Source organism: Egretta garzetta, unplaced genomic scaffold (assembly GCF_000687185.1).
Source record: "Egretta garzetta isolate BGI_Z169 unplaced genomic scaffold, ASM68718v1 scaffold79, whole genome shotgun sequence".
Classification (NCBI taxonomy): Eukaryota; Metazoa; Chordata; class Aves; order Pelecaniformes; family Ardeidae; genus Egretta; species Egretta garzetta.
This window is the reverse complement of record NW_009260791.1, coordinates 4,708,455-4,726,147: the sequence shown is the minus strand read 5'-3', so window position 1 is coordinate 4,726,147 and position 17,693 is coordinate 4,708,455. Positions and strand designations below refer to the sequence as shown.

At 39.3% G+C, this 17,693-nt stretch overlaps 1 protein-coding gene across 3 annotated transcripts in view; it reads left to right on the top strand.

Annotated features, from left to right (window-relative positions):
- MIPOL1 (mirror-image polydactyly 1) overlaps positions 1–17,693 on the top strand; it is a 183,950-nt gene that overhangs the window by 118,014 nt on the left and 48,243 nt on the right. The gene's annotated exons all lie outside the window — the stretch shown is intronic.

Here is a 17,693-nt window from a genome sequence, read left to right as displayed (position 1 = left end):
AGCAGGAGAAGCGGTGGGCCCTGTGTAATTAAGTCCAGTGAACTGTAAATATTCCTGTGACATAATTTTGACAGTTATAGTCCATCTTTATTTATTTACATTTCATAAGTTATCGCTATTTGCTAGAAGATTTGATATTTTGAAAAAACATGGCCTATCGGTGGCATCTCCATTCAGCTTCTGTTAATATAGCCCTAAGAGCTGGTATGAATTAGTACTTTCTTTCCCCTCAAGAGGTGCAGCATACCTGGATTTCCATCTTTGAGAAATGGTAGGAATTCATGTATCTTCACAAATCATGAACCAAGACTGGCTACCAACTTCACTGAAAAACAGTATCTTTTGGGGCTGAACTTGCAAATTCCTTAATTTTGTGAGTATACTCTTCTGGAGTATTTGATTTTTAGTGTCCAAGTTATTAATTTTATTAACTCTGGTACTTGAATTAAATTTAGGGAATATCTTTTGTACAAAACTGTTAAATTTTACCAGCTGCCAGGATTCTGGGCAAAGGGTAAAGCAATACTGGTATAAATGAAACAGTGATAATTTGTAGGTTTTTAATACAAAAATCAAAAGTCAGTCATATTATGGAATACAGAAAACATGTGATTTGAGGAAACAAATCTTGATTTCTTAATATTTAACTTTCACTTGTATTCTCAAAAGTTTTTCCTGCTGCTTTGACCTCTAGCAGTAGTCGTGGTGGATGTGAAGATAGCAGTCCATTTCACCTGAGGCTGTTGATAATTTAGTCACCCGAAACAGCTTCTTCTAAACAGTGTCTCTAGGATGTAGTTCCTCCCTCCAAGGGGAGTGGTCTCTTGTTAGATTACGTAAATCCAGAAACTCATTCATTACCACTGCATTGCTAATTCCTGCCTTAACCTGCAGAACCAGGAATCGCACGGCACTTTTTCCTGCATGCAGAAGACATGAGAAGCCGCTGTTCCTGCATTTGCTTTAGTTTCTTAGGGGAATTGAGTGAAAGTAGATTCAAATCAGCAGGGGATTTGTTTGTCAAATTTTGCAAATCAGGCTGCAGAAAATGGAGGTTTACAAGCCCCATTCAGCGGTCTGAGATATCAAACTCACTTCAGTTTTCAATACAACGTTCATACCGGCTCTTTCAATCTTAATTTTGATTGATTACTTACCAGGAGAAGTTTATGCTGAAATCTTTCCTTTGTCCTCTTTATCCCTTGCTCACCTTTCATTCTTTCCGTGTCAATTATTAACGCCGTGACGTTACTTGTTGCTGCAGTAACTTTGTTTCAATGCAGCTGTTGCCAGGTGAATTTTCTTGAGTGCTGATTGTCACATTTACAAAGATTTTATGAGATATCAGAAAAGTTTTGGTTCGGGCAGCAGTCTTTAACTTTACATTCTCAGGGAACTGGCCTGTGCTGTCTCTAGATGTTTTATTTGAAAACAAAATACAAAGGGAAACGTACAGTGTGTGGTTCCAGGTTATGTACGATAGGTTTTGTAGCAAGGTAGATACTGAGGCATTGAAATATATTGGATTAAATTCACCGGGACAGATTCGCTGTGGCCCTGGTGCAGTAGAGGTTCACGAGGGACTCAGCAGACAGAATGTGTCCGATTCATGTGTTGATTCAGATCTTCCTAGGTCTGTTTTTCATCTGGGAAGTGTTGCTGTAATTAGATGGTGAAGCCGTGTTACCAGATTGTGACTGTTGCAAGACATGAGACCAAAGTCCAGGTGCTTTCAGCTCTCTGACACCATGCCAGTGGCCACGCAGTACACACCCTAGGGTGCTTTTCTGCTCTTAGAGCAGGGGCTGGTGGTTAATTCTGCAGAGATACACTGCCAGTTGTGACCAATTCACAGGCTGGAACTGGTTGTCCCAGCTGCAGGGTTTAGGCAGCAGAGACCCTTGCTGCATACATGCAGTTTGAAAGTTTCCTAGAGTTACGTCTTGGCTGAGGTTAAGCAATGTTCATCGTCATTTTCTTCTTCAAGGCTTCAAGTTCCTGCTAGCTTTATGGTAGTTTCTGCCATGGAAACCCACACAGAACACCAGCGCTGAAGAATTTCCTGATTTCTACCTTGAATTTAGTTACTGTCTTTCCACATCAGATGTAAACCTTTCTTCAGATCTCTTCCTGAGGCAGAGGAGCCCTGTACTGTCCATTGCTTAAATGAGTTCCTCGTTGGCACAGTCTAAATGTTAACTTTCTGTTGGTAGACCAAAGCAGAGTGAGACCAAAACCAAACCACTCCAAAAAAAAAGGCAAAGAGCCAAGTTTTGCCTTCCAGGGGAAAACCCAGTGTAACGGCCTGAAAACACTGCAAGGGTAGAGAGAAGCAGCTGGAGAAATAAGGAAAGAATGAAAAGCAAATGAAAAGCTGTTGCTTAAAACCATTCCTTCTCCTTCCCTTTTCCCATCTTTTTTAGCCTTCTTCCCAAAGTGGAAAACTGACAACTAGACTCAAGTTCTATGTTTCTTTTATAGCATGATGTGGGTTCCTGTTAATAGATGTGAGGATGTGTGTACAAGGATCCATGTCAGTTTTCTTGCTTATAATGACACATTTTTTTCTTTTTAATCTTAAGTGGGAACAGAGAAGTACATTGTTCTGCCTTATTTCGAAATAAAAAGTTATGTATCCTGCAGCGTATCTTTCTTCAAACATAGCTGCCATGGGAGCATGATACACTTTTACCCATCCCTGTTGTTGAAACTTTTGGGCTAGTTGGTTTCTTTACATGTCCCTTAAAACGTTGGTAGCTCCTGTTAATTGCCCCAGTGCCTACTGATGAGCCCAGAACTGATTGTCAAGCTCCCCTACTTAAAGCTCAGAGAGCAAGCTGCTTATGATGACCCAACAGAGACATAAGGGAGGTCTATGAAAGGGAGAGTATTCAACCAGCCTTAATCCTTGTTTTCAGTAAGGCAGTGTCTTTAAGTGCAGACTAATTAGTGAATAGACATGGTCGTAGATTCTTGTAGACACGTCTTTTGTTGGCTTGAGATGAACTGAGCAGCTAATAGAAATGGTTTAAAATCTCTGCTTTGCTTTTCTTTTAATGCACTTTAATAGGGTATGGAGATGAGAAAATACAAATCAAAGCAGGAGTAAAAGGAAATACAAACCATCTGACTACCTGTGTTGATATATTCCATTTAGATAGCAGTTATGTTTGTGACTCCCATTTGTGGAAGTCTGGCCCCGTGCTTCTAAAAGAATTTTTCATAGAAAGGAATTTTATAACCTTTGACATATATCAATACTAGAAAAGCATACTTTTTTTCCTGTTACAGTAATGTATTATGCAAGTATTACTTTGCATTTAAATAGTATGGTCGAGGTCATCAATCACGAAGTGATCGATCAAGATAAACATAGTTCTCCCATTTTAGTGCTAGGGAAACTGAATTCCAAGAAGTGGAGTGAATTTCCTTAAGAACTGATGGCATGCCTGAGACTAGAACCTAAATCTCTACAGGGATGTCCCTGCTCTTTAATAAATTGTTTATCACATCGTTAATACACGTATTGTATAATAAAATTTCCCAACAGGTAGAAATAACTGTCCGCACATTCCATAAAGTCATTTATGGTAAAATTTAATACAAGGAAAGGTATATGGGGAAACAGTTAAAGGTGAATCTGGTCTTAGTCACCTGAAAGAGAAAGCATTCCCTTAAAGATCAGCAAGACATTTGAAATACAGTAAGAGGGTTAAAAAAAAAAAAAGTTGTGGGGGTTTTTTCTGGTTGTATTTCCACTATTATTTGCATATTGCTTGACCTTGACACAGTGCAGATAGGAAGCAGGCGTAGCAACTTACTCATTTTCTAAAATTAACCATAAATTCCAGCAATATTCAATAACAGTACCTTGGTAACTGAAGCTCATAACCTTTTCGCTGCCTTTATCACCTGTATTATCGATAGGAGATAATTACTGCAAAGCAGCTGGCTGTTGGTTTTAGAGAGCATCAATTGTTCTCCTGTCCCAGCTGTTGGCTAATAAGGACAGTCAACACATCTGTTTCAACAGCTGGTAATTAACAAAAGCCTAATTGCTGCAACTCTTTTAACAACAAATCTATGAAAGAGTAGGGATGTGGAGGAATATTATTTACTCTGTGCTCTGCACTTTCTGTGACCAGTTTCTTTTTTCTTTTCCTTTTTCTACTTTGAACACCACTGCCTTTGTCTGGCACATTGAATGGCAGGAGAACACAATATGGTAATCCAGAGCTTAAGTTTTTCAGATCTTTGTTGGTGTTTCTTATTGCAACATTTCTTTGCTAAGTTGCAAGATAAAATGGATCAAAAGCATTTTGTGGAGTTTCATACAACAGCTACAATCCACAGCAGTATGCCTACGCGATAGGGCTGCCAATCCAGCAGCCTCCAAAAGAAAGTAATGGGTTTCCCCATTTGTGTATGAGTTTAATAGCCCTGCACCCCTTCCCAAAAAAGGTGTCATCATTCTGAAAGTGGTGGTTATTTGAAGAATTGTATTACTTCTGTTCAGATCCTTCACAAAATTTGTTGCACAGGCAGTGTTTTTTCCTTCCTCTGATGAAACCTGCATGCGTTGGTCAGTTTAAAAGTAAATGCTGGGTGGCACTGTGGACTGCACAAGTATCTCACCATTTTATCATCACAGAATTGGAGAGGGTTCTGCACAATGCTTGTTTAAATATCTACATTTATAGTATCTGTCAGCAAACACAAAGTCAAAGACATTTCTCTTAATTAGACTTATTCTGTGTGCTATCCTTGTGTACAGCACACATAATTGGAATACTCATCACTAAATAGAGAGAATGCATGTATACAAATACAGGGAAATGTTAATCCCATTGAAGTCAACAGTGAACTTCTGTTGGCTTCAATGGGTCAGGATTTTCCCTGCAAAACCAATTTTTCTTAAAAGCTGGAGACAAATTTGGCATTCATTATGCTACCCATGAAAAGAAAGTGTTCAAGTATTAATGGAACTAGTGCCTGAAGTATTATGCAAGTCGGTCATGTTTTGCAAACTGTGGGAATGACTGAGTCAATAAAAATTTCTAAGAAATACCATCTAAAGTGGTATTTCGAAGCGCTAAACTGATGATGAAAAAATTGTGATTCTTTGCTAAAAGTTGGTTAAGATCACTTGATTAAACTTGTCTCACTAACATTTCAGTTGGCAAATATTTCTGCACACTGAGTTCTTAATTGTCTGCTGGGTATGTTGAAAGATATATAAGAAATTCTACCCAAGTGCTTGCCATTGACAGAATACAGATTGCATAATTAAAAATATTCTGGCAAGACAAGTTTATTTCAACAGGTGTTCAAGTGAAGAAATACATAATGGGTGCAGTGAAAAAGTGTAAGATATGCTTTGAACATATAAAAACAAAAGCATTGGATGAAATTCTAACTGTAAGATAGTAATGTAGAGAAGTGTTTACTGTCTGGGTTTATCAGGACATGTTTTTTGTACACAAGAACCTTTGGTGATTGAACTGGTTTCTTTTGCACAAATAAGATGAAAGAAATACACTTTCTGCATTAGATTATACTGTGGAAAATTGCTGGGGTATTTGATAGTTAACAAAAATGTTTATCTTTTCACTGGGGTATTTTGTTTCATTTTGCAAGTTATGATTTTAAAAAAAATTACTGTAGGTAACAGATCCCTCTTCTCATTCCCTTCCCTTCCTCTGAAGATTAGAAGAATTATCAGATATACAGCAACAACCTTTTTTTCCCCACTTGAAATGTAGTTGAGTCTGAGTGAGTTGCAACAGAAATTTAGAGGTGTTCTGCAACTATGCACCAAAACTTAGGTAGGAAGTGAAAAGAATGCTTTTGCATTGCCCAAGGCAAAGATCTAATAGAATCTAACCGAACAGATATGCAGTAGGGGGAAACATGTTTACCTCTTACAAAGTTTAGTAAATAAATTTTTAGCAGAAAGGAGCAGAAATCTTTAGTATCAGAACACGCTTTTGAGTCCTGAGTGAAGGTAATTCACCTATATCAACACATCTCATCCAGCAGTATAGCGTCCATAACAATCCATGGAGGCGTCCGTCTCCTGCTGATTCAATAGGAAGGTGCTGTCTATTGAATCCTCTCCTGTAGTTTTTCCATCAGACAGGTAGTTCCTATAAAGACTTAAATGTACGTTCTCATGAACACCTCTATTTGCTTTTCTTACTTTAATTTTAAATCCTTAGTCTGAGTTCTGCTTGGGTGGAAAATATTGCAGTAAGATTATGAAGAAAGCAAGATTCAGGGAGTTGTTTTGGTGAAAATCAGCACCAACTATTCAGCCTCAGGATGACTGAACCCGTTTACACACCTAGGATTGCACAGATTGAGAGTGAAACTGTTTTAAATTACCTGTTGAGGATCATCTCATCACAGAAGACATGGTGGTAGCTTGTTCACAGTGTCTCAGAAATTCACCGTCACCCCAGTTGCACAAGGTAGTTGCACAGCTCAAGGTAATGAAGCCTACAGCCAGCCTCAGGAGCAGGCAACACAGCTTTGTCTTTTTCCCAAAAGTGCTGGGCACAGCATTAATTCAGCTGGAGAAAGAGCCCAAATCGTGTTGCTACGTTGTCTGATGAGAACTTCAGATATCAAAGGAGAAGTACCAACAGGCTTGCCAGATTCCAAGTTGGTTTGAGAATGTCTTGGTAGATAAGGTCTGGACATGTCAGTGTGGGGCAGATACTCATGCATTCTTTCTTATTTCTAATTTTCCTGCTAACAGTTACATTTGTTCAATAATGAGTTATTGTTTTCTTAGTATAACTTCCTCTTGAACTCAACACTTTGATTCTGGGTTTCTGTGTGTACAAAAATATCAGATAAATTTGAGTGTGTGTACCTGCTAGTAATTAATTTTCTGTAAGGTGAAGACCATAAGGTGAAGTACTAAATATTAACTCAAGCTCTTCCCTGCCTTTCCTTCCAAATCTTGTAAGAGTGATGGACTGAAGCAGGTCCCACTGAAGTCATTGGGACAATTCATTTTTTTTAATCCTATACAGACTCACAACTTTTACAAAAGATTTGTATTTTAATTCTGATAGTGGGATTAGGCACTGCTGCCTTCTGCAGAATTACTGTCTGTCAAGAGGTAACAGTCATTCTGTCTCTTTGCATGAAAGGTTATAATTTGGAGTATGTTATCACTTAGCATCAGTTATAAGCTTTGGAGCGTAAATTGTTAACTCCTCTTTTGCTCAAGTTACTACCTTGCATGCTTTCTTCTGCCCCTTTTATGAAGCATGAATGATTTCAATGTACATATTTTCTTACGGAAAAAGAGACTTGTGAAATGTTGCAGAGTGTCTCTGTTGGACTGGTGGCACACTGAAATCAGGGGTAAGGAACTGTAATAAGTGAATGTCTCATAACAGAGAAGCCAAAGGGTAACCAAGTCCAAACAGCGATGGAAGGGCATGGTCAATGGCTGGTCAAAGGTCAAAGCCAAGGACTTTACTATAAGAGGGAGTCTGCAATAGAGGTTGGGTAGTGAAGTAAGGTTAGAAAGATTTACCCAAGCAAGAATTACTGTTACATCCTTGGAGTGGAGTTATGGATAACACCTGTGGAATACGAGAGAAGCAAATTGTCAGACAGACTCCTGTGTAAGTCAGGTTTATCAATCTTGGTCAAGTTTATTAAGCCCTTATTAGTTGACAGGGCATGGGCTTGCACAGTGACATGCAATCATCTATACTTTTTTCAGAAAACTCTCTGGCACAGTTTTAACGCGCTCTCCTGGAAAATGCCTTCGAACGATACTGTGTACCAGGGCCTATTCCCCATAGACAGCCTGGTGTTAGCAACCCGTCCTTTTAGGGGTGGATGGAAGAGAGCTTCTGGCATTGTAACACAAGGCAGGTCATGCCATTAGATCTCAAAGCTGGAGCACGGTTTCTGGCTGGTTCTTTTTAGCAACAGAGGGGTGACTGCTGTGGTCAGTTTGGGGTCTGTTAGCAGAGCCTGAAAATGTACCAGACTGAGAGCCCTGAAAGCGCACACAGTTTCTGGCTGCAGCACAGATAAAACGTGTCTGGCTGTAACATGAACTTTCTTCTGTTCTTCTGCCAGTTCAGTTCCGCCCTGAACTGGATAGGACACTTTTGGGGCTGAGGGATCGTTGTTTTTATTGAATAGGGTCTTTGTTGCTGCAAAGCTTGTGAGACAACATTACAACACTACCTTTTGGATCCTGTGCTGACAGCTTGCTGTTTGTGGCAGATACTGACTTGGCCAAAGTGGCCAAAGTAGTTTGCATGGACAACGGGTTTGTCGTGGGTCCTGACATTTGAAGCTTTGCCAGAGTAATCTGCCAGTAGGTCTCAGACACCACCTTCAAGGCTTCGTCAGATCAGTCCAGCCTACATGGTCATTTCCTTCTTGATTTCCCCTACGGAGATTGCCAGTAAAGTTTGTTTTAAAGTATAACAGTCTTCATGGCACGTGTGAAGCAAGTCAAGTCTCTCAGAGTTGAGGGAATTGTGCCTGTTATTAGATCAGAAGGGGTTTTCCTTTTTTACTTTAAGCTTATATTTTATAACCTGCTCTGCCTTAGAAGGGATATGTCTGGTTTTTGTAGTCCAGTTACCTATGCAGCCGTGAAGGGGGACATAAGAAGGCTTCCTCAGATAAACAGTAAACACCATGCCCAAAACAACGTGCTTTATTTTCCCTTCAAGTAAGACAAGTTTCTCTGTATTGCAGATGTCTTTCCATTATTTATTTGAAATTGCATTTTTCCAACTGATTTTTAGATCAGAAACAAAGTTTGTGATGTCACCAGGGCCAAACCTGAATTACAGAACATGGAGAAACGTGCCCTTTCCACTTGCCCACAGCTGTAAGCAGCCTTTAATCTGAAACATAAAGGAATTACTTCTGTTATTTATATATAGATACTAAAGCCATAGCTACTATGCAAAAATAACTGTTGTGAGTAGCTTTTTGCTTCTCTATTAAAACAAAGTCATCTTGATTTTATTTTCTTTTGACTAAGTGCATCATGGTTTAGTAGCAAGGCAAGTATCTACCTATCTGTATATGGATACCTAACTTGCTATTGTAAAGCACCTCCAGGTTGTGTTCTTAATAAAATCCCTCCTACTAAAAGGTTAGCATCTCTGCACATGACATTATTTATGTGCAAAGCCCAATCCAGCTATGAATGTGTATTTTTGAGCTGTCATCCTTTGTCACTAAGGTTATATCTTACCTGAAATAAGCTTTGCAATATCCATAGGTAGTTATCCATATGCACATAGTAGGTATGTATGATGGTATCTCTGGGTTTTATTGCTATGTACTTACACAAATGGAAACCATAAGTGAAATCTTGACCCTGGGAAGTCAATTACAGTTTTGGGTCAACGTCACAGGGGCAGAATTTCAAATTAATCTTCCTCACTCTATAAATCATTCTTTACAATAAAATGGTTTCATGTATTAGTCTCACACGCTCATCACATGCCTTGGATTGTCCTTTGAATAGCTAATTTTTCCTGCAATTTAAATATACTATGTATTGCTTGGAAGAAGTATAGGATATTACAAAGTAATACTGCGGATGATGAATAAACTTTATATCAACATCGTAGCTAAGGTTAGGTGAGCAAATTCTTAATTCCCACTGAAAAATATCATGAGCATTTCATAGAGACACTTTCTTGCATACTGTCATAGTAGACTGAATCTGCCTGTAATATGTGCTCATTTGGGCGCATCATTAGGTGGAGGAGTAAACTGCTTGTCAAATACTGCTGGTACAGTGTGCTTCCCAGCGTGACGTGACCAGGCAGTATAAGAATGAGGCATTCACATCTCAGGCATAAAGGTTCAACTGGTATTGCTTTAGGATAATTACTAGATATAAGTTTGCTCTTGTTGTGATAAAATGAACCAGGTATGTACCTAGTCTGGGAAAAAATGCTATTGGATCCTTTCATGTTCTTTGACAGAACAGTAAAAGCTATTTGATGATTTATTTTTTTTTCCCTAATTTCACAATCTGCATAATATTTGTTGTGGCCTCTTGCTGTCTTCCCAGTCACAACAGGAGCTCTCAGAAATGAATGACCATGCAAGCAATATTTATATGGTATGGTCATGTATTCTTACTGAGGAATTTGTTGTGATGAAGACAAGAGTCTGGACCTCAGATAGCAATATCTTTTACGAGTCTTCTGGAAAGCACCCTAAAAACATTAAATTAGAGATAGCACAAAGACTGAGTTGGGGAAGGTGGCATGAGGTAGACTTGCAGCACAGCACTTCTTGAAAATGACAATTCTAGTTTGGAATAAAAAAGGGAGATTACAGGGTTACCATTTTTAATTCCAATAAGGGAAAACATTAAGACATTCTTTGTGAAGTAACTGAAAAGTATGCACCTATACATGCTAAAAAGACGGTGTAGATGCATTCACATCATATATGTGAAAACCCTGATTTCAGCTCCCTGATCCAAATTGGGCACCCTCAAATATTTTGATGGCTGGGCTGTGGAGTTAGTCTCCTTTCCCACAATGCATCTTCTGTCTGTATCTGCCTTTCACATGCTTAGTAATTTAATAAAAAATTATTTGTGCCAGTCTCAGAGCGAGGACATAGACCAATGGAAGCCACCAGAAACATGGGTAATTCACATGAATTTAGAGCAGGGCAGTATTCTCGCTGGTGGAGTCTGCCATGTCCAAAGTGAGTTAATGCAAGAGACTGGGACTCAACATTAGGTTTCAGCATGCAAAAGGAATAACCTAATCATGTGGCTGGGGAGGAGTTCTCTTTTCTGTCAGAAATTGTCTGACATTCCTCAGAAATATTTCCATTTAAACCAATGCATCTTGACAGGGCATTATTGTTCCAGTGAAACAATGCTTTTTATTAAAAAAAAAAAAAGTTTAATTAACTGATATTTATTCTGACCAACAATAGTATTAGATTGTAGAGTAAAATCTTATTATGGTTAATTGTTTGATCCTGGTGCAAACTCATAAAGGTCATGTTTGCTGTTGAGATCCCATTCCTTTGTACCCAGAGGGAATGTCAACCCGGGTGTGGTTGTGGCGGTGTGTTGGGGGAAGTTGTAGCTCAAAGGCTGTTAGAGTTCCCACCACAGGCACTGTTACCCTGAAATTCACACACACAAACAACCCTCAGCTCGTTCTTCAGGGTAGGTTTTCCAGCTGTACTGATCCTCCCCAGCAGCACAGATCCATCAGGGATCAGTAATACAGTTGCTTGATTTACTCAAATTGAAGATAGGTTTAATAAAAACTATTTCAGTTAGAAAATGATGTGTTGAGAAACAACTTTTCAAGAATTTCTAATGACTTCCATTAGTATTCCAAACTTTTCCAACTCAGGTTTATCTCCCAGAAGTGTTATTTGGTCAATATTTTAAACTACATTTCAAACTTCAAAAACTCAACATGAAGTTTTAAGTCTACATTTTAAATTTGGATTTATTATTGTTAATTTTGTATTTCATGATGCGTCAATAATTTATAACATCTACTATAGCACAGTTCTAGTTTTCACTTTTCATTTTTAACGTTGTCAAGGGCAGCTGATACTTAAATGCAAGTTGAAACATTTTATCTAATTTTCTAGGTCAACATGTCCCCTTGTTTGTATTGTAATGAAACAGTTTGACACGTTAGCACTGTGATTTAGAAAACAAGAAGATCACTTAGCGTATTATTAGAGTGCCCGGCGTTTTCAGTCCCCTTGTGCTAGCTGGAGTCTTTTTCTTGACCCTGAAAACCTCTGATGCCCTAATTAATAAGGCAAGTGCTTATATTCTTTTCTAGATCAAAGCATCACCTGCTTCTGTTGTTGGTGGAACAATTTGATGTGTTGACACTTTGATACAGAAAATAAGATGAGCTGTTGTAATCTGCACTAAGTAGCAGCTGTTAATGTAAAAATAACAGAATTGTTAGAAGTTGGATGACATAACGTGTTACAACGTGACCTGGTCTATCATGTGGTACGTACTTCTCTTATTGACATGATGTGTAAACTGTAAAAGCATTAAAAATAGTGTAAGATAAAAATATTTCTTCAATGGTTTTAAAAGTTTTCCAGATCTTTGTTTCTTGCTTATTCATTCTAATTCAGAAAGAAAGAAACCTTTCTTTCCCCTCCCAGTCTCCTGCTGCCCCGAGAAGACACCTGACCTCTTGCTGTCCAGCTAGCCTGCTAATATCAGCAGAAACATACTTCTGCCCACAAGAAATGGGGGAAATTCTCAGTTGTCCGTTTGTGGCTAGATTCCACTTCAGACTCCAGCTAACACAGGAGCAAGGGAACAGAAAGACATCCTATTGCCGTTTTTCCCCATTATACGGCTCTACCAAGTCTAAATGATTGAGTCCATAAATTGCAGAAATGACCTTTGAGCCTCTCCAGGCTTTTTATCCAGTCATCTTCTAATCTGTAGGAATATCCTGGAGCAGTAGAAAGCTAGCTGTTGGTAGCAACTATTACTGACTTAAGGATTACTTGCAGGTTAACAGGTATCTCAGTCAAGCCAGAAGAAAATGCTTTGGGTGGGAAGGGTGTCAGTTCTAACTGGGTTAATTATAATCTCAAGAATAAAGTAAGAATAACTCTTCTACAAGAAGAGTACTTATTAAGTAAGAAAGTTATGTCTTAGAAAACAGGAGATATAGAGACAAATGAAAATTGCCAGAGGTTAAGCTCAATCGGCCCTTGGAAAGGAAATTAAAATAAACAATAGTGTAATGACTGAAATGAGAACAAGGAAAGAGGAAATGTGCCACCACTCGGAGAATGGCATGGAGATCAAGAATAATCCGGATTAGGTCCGAAAGTGTGATTTTATTTTTTTTCTCTCAGCATTGGGCAATGGCGATGTCAAATGTGAGGACAGTGGTGAAGAAAAGTGAATGTTTGGAACTGGAGTACCTCACAGCTGTTCAATAGATTATCGTGCTCAGACTGGATGGTTTCCATTCCCAGTTCTGAAAGAGCTGGTACCTGAGATTGCAGGAATGATAGTAAAGTTCTCTAATAAATCTTATGAGGCTGTGTACAGTGTAATATAACAGGGAATTAGCAGAGGTGGCATCTATATTTAGAAGGACAGAAAGCGTAATTCTGATGGTTGTAGACCATCTAGTCTTTATTGTGAGGCTTCAGAGTAAATTTGGAAGAAAAATGTTTTTAAAGCATGGCTCCATCAACAATGGATTGAAGTACAACTTTCACCCAAGTAAGATCGTGCAAGAATTCTTCTTTGGTATGATAACTGGTTATTTAGACAAGGAAGCTTGTTAAATATAAGCTGACACATAAGCTTATATGTGGTGTCATATGGAAAAAATATTAATTACAGTGGAGAATGTGTATATTGTTATTTTACAAGCAGGCACAAGCTTAATGTGAAAAACGCTGCTTGCTGTTAACTGGGCTCACCTAGCATCTCTTGTTTGGAAGGATGGGCATGTTGAGCTCATGTCTGTCTGCAAAATGTCATGTACCCATGAAGGAGATGAGGGATTAGTCAAAGGCAATAAGGAACTAGTTAGAAGCAAGGCAACAGCAAACAGCTTTGAAAGAAGAAACGTTAAGGTTTCACTAGTGGAATTTCTCTCCAATTTCTCACAAATTGGTGCTGAACTAGTTTTCTTTAATGCTGTCATTGAGAACCTTTGGCATGAAGAGCAACAGCGTACCAACAAATATGCTGAATGACGCAGAGCTGGGAGATGTTATTAATACAAAGTGGAGATATTATTAATACAAAGTAAGTTCAAGCTATCTTGCAGAAAGATTGGAATGGTCTCAAGTACTGGAAAAATAAAAGCAGTGGGGTGGAATTCAGGGGTGCCAAGTGCAAAGTATCATCATTTCTGGACAAATAAGAATTTCCACTGTTAGCTGGGTAATACCAGTGGGCAGGAGAACAGACAGATATCAGAGGGTGACTGTGAGCAAAAGGGATGCAAGAATGCATCAAGCAAGGTGTTTCCACTGGAGTTAGGACGTACTGCTAACAGAGTCCTGATGAGAGATGGGTTTGGATTGAACAGGAGAATGGAGAGCCTGCTTACTGAGAGGTAACAGGAAAAGTTGTGTTTGTTTAGCCTATGTAAGGAAGGAAAAGTACATGTTCTCTATAAATATATATGTGGGTGGATATATATATATATATGCATTCTCTATAAATGCGTGAGGAAAAAAAAATCAGTAAAAAGATAAAGCCATGAAGCTTTATTACTCAAGTTCATTGAATGTTTTTTTTTCCTTCTGTTGGATGTTGAAAAGCATTATAAAAGCCATTTCTCACCCACAGAGACCCTGACAGCATAGGATGCTGTGCGTTCTTACCTCTGTCAATTTAGATTAGAGTCGAGGGTGCTCGTGTTTGCCCTACAGGAATTAGGAAAAGATGAAAACTAGTTTTACCCTCTGTTTTGCTTTGCTTAAGTCTTGTATTTTTCCAGCCTTTGGGTTAAGAAAACACATACAGTATTGTTTATTTAAATATTTTGAAACAAAAGCAACAGTGAAAGGATCACTAATAAGATTTTCTTGGTCAAGATCTAGCTATTTTAAGTTTGATGGGTAGCATTTAGCTTTTAGATTTAACTGGAAAATTTAAATTTTTATCAGGTAACTGTTTGCTAAAATGCAAAATAGGAGAAGTGTAGAAACAAGAATTCTCTTTTGCAAGAAAGTGGGGTGGGAGACAGAGTAGGTGGAAGGATCTATCCACGGTAAACCAAATATAAAAGCATAGGAACTTGTGGGCAAAACAAAATTGTGAAAAAGAGAGCATATCCCACTGATCAGAATACCCTTTCAGGGTTAAACAGGAACTTCACTGAGCATGACCCCTTTACCAAAGTGGTGACTGAACCCACCTCCAAACTGACCCTTTTAGGGAAAACCTCCACCAGAGGAGCCTGAGTGTAATTCTTTTTCTTCTTGTTGCTCCTTCTTTACCCTACCTTCCAAAAAAAATTAATCAAAACTGATCCATTTCTGTGCAGAGTTCTGATTTCCACGGCTTGACATTTTCCAAAGGAATAATATTTTGTTAAAAACTTACTGAGCAGCTATTGTTTTTACTAGAGGTGAGCTCATGCAGGATTTTTGCCATGTGCTCTATGGATGGCTTTCAATATACATTATAGCAGTCTTCCAAATGTTTTATGGTAGTGCCGGCACCATTATTTTAGCTAGCAATTTAACTTTGTGATGGGCACTGTTTTGCTTTCCTTCTTCTAGTGAAGGAAGGCATCTCTCTTTTGAGACGATATTTAAGTCATTTATTTGTGTTTACCACTCTTCAGGCCTGTGAATGATGGGTCATTTTGTCACGTGGTCATGCATGCTGTGCACAAAAACGCCTGTGCCTGAATTTTTGTTGGTCTCATGCGGCTTCCTAGTATCAACCCCACTCCACACTACTGAGGAGGTTAGCTTCAGCTTTTCTAGCTGTTTTTTTTTAAATCCAAAGCACCTTATTCTGTTGTTATTTTTACTGGTGCAAACCCAATCAAATAAGTGCAGTTTTCTCTGCTGAAAAACTGACATAAATAAGAGTCTTCAAACTCTAGTGCCTTCTGACTTTTGTCCTGAAAAGCAAGTGGAACACAAGGTGTATTTTTTATGATAGTTCTCCAAAGAGACTAGCCGTTAATCTCTCCGTGAGTAGGTGTGTCAGCTGTAAACATTTCCTTCCAGTCTACCATTTCAATCACACTTCACAGTACACTGAAAATTGGCAAGGATGTTAATTATTGGCCTCTGGAACAAACCACCTACTTTGATTCAAGCGTGTTTTCCAATTTTTAAGAATGTTGTTTTACCTACAGAACAGTATAATTACAGAAAATAGCTTGGTTTGGCTAACACCCTTGTGTTCTGTGAGTTCTGCTTGCAAGGCAGCAAGCAGCACTGGGCAAGAGCCTCACCTGCAGAGGATTTTAACCTCTTGCTAACAGGAGTTAGGGCTTGCCAGCATCCAGTACATTGTTTTCAGCGTCAGAAGCTCTAAACCACTGTCACTCAGAGGTTAAACATTAACGCTTTCTGGTTTTAAAGCTGAAGGAACCCTCCATATAGTAAGAAAGTTTGGTTTTATTCTCCAGGGAACTTCCTGTTAAAATTTTATGAAGGTCTGTTAGAGGAGCATTTACAGCGGTAGGTCCCGTACCCCAGCAGTGCAAAACCCTGGGTACAACGTGACACACGGAGCAGCACAGTGCAGAGCCTGGTTGTGTAGCTGCATTTGTGCAGTCCCGTGTTTAATAAAATTTGCCAGGAGTCAGCCATGTATCCAGGACATGATTAATCAACCAGCAGAATAAATTGCCCATAGATGACTGGGAGTTGACAGTAAACAGTAAAACACCTGCCTTGAAGACTTACAGTCTTAACAGGCAAACGGGAAACAGAAGCAAGTGGGAGCCCTGTTTTAGGCGAGAGATTTTGAGGCATACAGAGACACTTGTTCGTGATTATACAGCGAGTCTGGCAGAGCTAGAGCCTGAACTCTCTGCGTTTCCCTTCGTGTGTTCGTAGCTCATGTAACAGGTCTTTACCAAGAAACTTTTCCACAGCACTGTCCCGAAGAGTTGGCAGAATCCGCACTCAGCGTTTCTCGCACATGTGCCTCTTGGTTTGGGCCTCTACAGTTTGTACAATTAATAACTTACACCATGAATTAAAAACCTTGGAAAGCAGCCCAATGCTAAGGCTCATGTGTCAAAGAATTGCTGTGCAAGCCCGGTCTTATTTGTTGTTACAATAATTAATCATCTGCTGATTTTAAGATAATTTATATGGTACCTGGGCCCTCAAGGGAGTCCTGCAGTGCTATTGAAACTGGACATTTTAAAATTAATGGTGATTAAGCTATAGAGCCGTATTAAATATACATGAGTACTTATTTCTCCTACCTCCTTTTTAACTGTAAGGCCATGTCGGGGCTGGTTACCTTCCTGACCTTACAAGCCACATGCTGCAATTTCCATAATAGCTGTGAGTCACAAGCCCTCTGCAGCGGGGTGTGAATAAACAGCGGGAGGGGAAACTTCCGGGAGGGTTCACAGGTGGGAGACGACAGAGGTTGCTCAGGGATTCCCTTGCTCTGCTGTCAACCAGATCCTGGCTGAGAACGCACCCAGATCGCAGAGCCAGCCGGCGGTGCTGGTCTCAGCAGCCCCTGCTGGCTCATCGCCTGCTGCCGCTCAGGGCACGGGTTAGCCGGCTGCTCTCCTGCCGGTCACATCAGCCAGTGGTTCCCAGCATGGGAGCCACGCTTCACAGGCGGAGGTCCATGTGCAGACCAAGAGTTGCCCATCGCTAATTTGTGGCCAAGTGCCTTGCTTCACTCTCTATATGCTGGTCAACAGTTTTGCACTATAGGAATATTATATCAATATGGAATACGTTGGCTGAGAAGCACTTGGCTGAACTGAAGAGGTCTAACCTTAGCCATTCAAAAAGTTTACCATATACGCAAGGGAAGCCATTCAAAACGCCATCCTGCCGGGAAAAAAAAAACAGAAAAAATTGCCGTGCTAGAACAAGAAAGGTTTTTTTCATAAGAATTAAATAGTTGGTATTACAAAACAGTATAACTTTATATATGTAATTATAATAAAGCATAACTGGAATGA